Source organism: Papaver somniferum, chromosome 2 (genome assembly GCF_003573695.1).
Source record: "Papaver somniferum cultivar HN1 chromosome 2, ASM357369v1, whole genome shotgun sequence".
Taxonomy (NCBI): Eukaryota; Viridiplantae; Streptophyta; class Magnoliopsida; order Ranunculales; family Papaveraceae; genus Papaver; species Papaver somniferum.
Window position 1 is genome coordinate 214,381,114 of NC_039359.1, and position 2,779 is coordinate 214,383,892.

Below are 2,779 nucleotides of genomic sequence, written 5' to 3' on the forward strand. Positions count from 1 at the left end.
TGCTTGTATTATCCATGTTATGCTTGTGTTAATTAGTTTGTGTGTTTTGTTTCTACACATGATCCTGTAAGTCCCCTGTTTAACTCACATGTTCTTATTCTGAGTCTTAATGCTTGACAACCATGAGGACTCTTAACTGCAACATGTTCTAATTCCCCACTAGGGTGAGAAAACAACTGAACCTTGATGGTTAGCTATTAGGATGGTTTTTGCTGAACTTAAAATAGCTTAGGCTAGTTAGACTCCTAAAAGCCCAACTGATTTGTGATTAGTGGTGCTGTAAGAAGACCACTAATGCTAGGGGTCAGTGGTGGCTCTAGGGAATTAATCAGCTACATTAGTTAGTAAGCCACTGCCTAGTTAGTCTGTGATTGGTTGTGCCTTAAACAGACAGCCAATACTAGGGGTTAGCTAAGGCTGTAAGGTTGGTTAACTAGACATTTGACAAAAACTTAACCTAGGTGAACTGGCTAGGTAAAGGGAATTCTCATCCATCTCCTTGCACTTCCCATCCACAATTTCTTTTCCATGTTTTGATTAAATTGTTCTTGAATTTTCTTTGTTTCTTTGCCTCTTAACTTCATTGCCTTTGGCTCACTGCCACTGAATTTTCTTTGGTTCTTTAGTTCACTGTCTGTCACTAGCTCAGCTATCTAGGAAACTTCAATACACCCCAAGTATCTGTGGAATGATCCCTTGCTTACTCTCTATACTAAAACTTGGCCTTGTATACTTGCAAGAGTTTTTGTGTGTTTTCCAACCACACCAAGTTTTTGGCGCCGCTGCCGGGGACTTGGTTGTGTTGTGTTGATTTTTTCTTGGCTGTTTTTGCATGTTAGTTCATTTGCATCATTGCATACTCTTTTGCATATTGTTTCATTCTAAGCATACGCATCATGCATTGCATTCTTGCATCTTAGATTAACTTGCTGTTTTAGTAGCTGCTGTGTAGTGCAGCTGAAAGAAACTGATCTTTGCTGAGTCCAGGTACCTGCTGTGAAGCCCAAATAGAGCTGAGCTGCTTCTCCTGCTGCTTCTCCTGATCCTGCTGCTGCTCCTGATCCTGCTGCTGCTATTGCTGCTGTGCTCCTGTTGTTATTCCCTGCTGCTGCTGCCTGCTGAAGCTGATGTAAGAAAAGCCCAACTGGGCTGTAAGCTGCAGAAGGAGAGGAAATTGAACCAAGCCCAACTGGGCTGTAAGCTGCAGAAGGAGAAGAAATTGAACCAAGCCCAACTGGGCCTTGAGTGTTGAAGCCAAAGCTTAGGATGATCCAAAGCCCAACTGGGCTTTTGCAACCTAACTGAGCAGCTGGGCTGTGCTTTATAGGTAAGCCTAAACCCATTAAGAGAACCCAACCTGTGGGCTTCCATTTTTAATTTGTGGGCTTGTAATAATTTTTTCCATTTTTTTTTGTTGGGCTTGTAATTTAAGTTAACTTTTGGGTTTGTATTTGAGCATTAACTGTGGGATTGTCCCTATCAAAATTTTGGGTTTCAAAAACCCAACAAACAACCTAAACAAGGTTAACTGAACCTACCAACTCAGCTGGGCTTCATTAGTTTCTGGGCTTGCTGAAGTCGTTAGTGGGCCGTGTACCCAAACTCTAGGCCGAAAGTTGGGCTCTGTTTCACAACAGTTCCCCAAACCCATTGCCTCACCAAAGCACAACCAAAACAGTGGGCTTATCCCCATAAAAACCAAATGTTTCCCATCAAAAACCAAATGTTTTTCATTCCCACAAAAAACCAAATTTTTCCCAAAAATCCAAACCCATTAAAAACCAAATTTTGGGCTTTGTAACATAGTTACTTAGCTTTTGAGCCCAATCATGTCTAGATCTTGGTCTACAGTTGGGGAATACAACAAATCCCTTAGAGAACTTGCGTGTGGACATACTTCACGTTATGAACCTCCCATAGACCATGATGTCAATAGTCATAGGAATTATTATGGACATTTTCAAAGTCCCGAGCCTCAATACTTGAACCCTAATGACTATTCACACATGCATCATTCGCCACAACGTGAAAATGAACATTTTGCTACTGCCTCACCCACACAATCATCACTGATCGATCAATTAGAAGCTCGAATCGCAGCTTTAGAAATGCAATCACATGAGGAATCTCTCACATCTAAGTTTCTTAGGCAACCTGAAATCTATGCATGTCCCGCATGTGATGGCTTAGACCACACTATTGCGAATTGCTATATTTTCCATGAATTTAGGCGGACTGGAGAAATTCCAAGGTTTGTAGAACCTACAGATTATTATGATGGTGGTTATTGGGACCATAATCAACCTTTTCAAGGTTGCGATCAACCATTTATAGACCCTAACGACCATGCACCCATGTATCAATCACCACAAGGGGAGGACGAACAATTTCACATGAGCCCTTGTATGCAATCTATAATGGAAAACATCAATCTCCTCAAACAAAACACTGCTAGTTTAGAAATGCATACATTGAATGATCATAACAGCATTTTTATCCCTAATGAAATTAATTATCAAAATAGTGTTTTTAACCCTACTCATGATAGTCATATTGAACATGAACCTAATCTAGAGGTAAATGAGTGGAATAGAAACACTATAGTTTTTAGGGAAGGACACTCTTGTTTTGTTGAGGATGATAATAATTATGATATTATATTAGAAGAACATGTCTATACTGATGATGTTGTGGAACCTTTGGGTTCAAATACATTAGGCTTCTCTGCCCAGACCTTAATGAATGATATCTCTTCTAGTTTTCCATATGATGTTTCCAT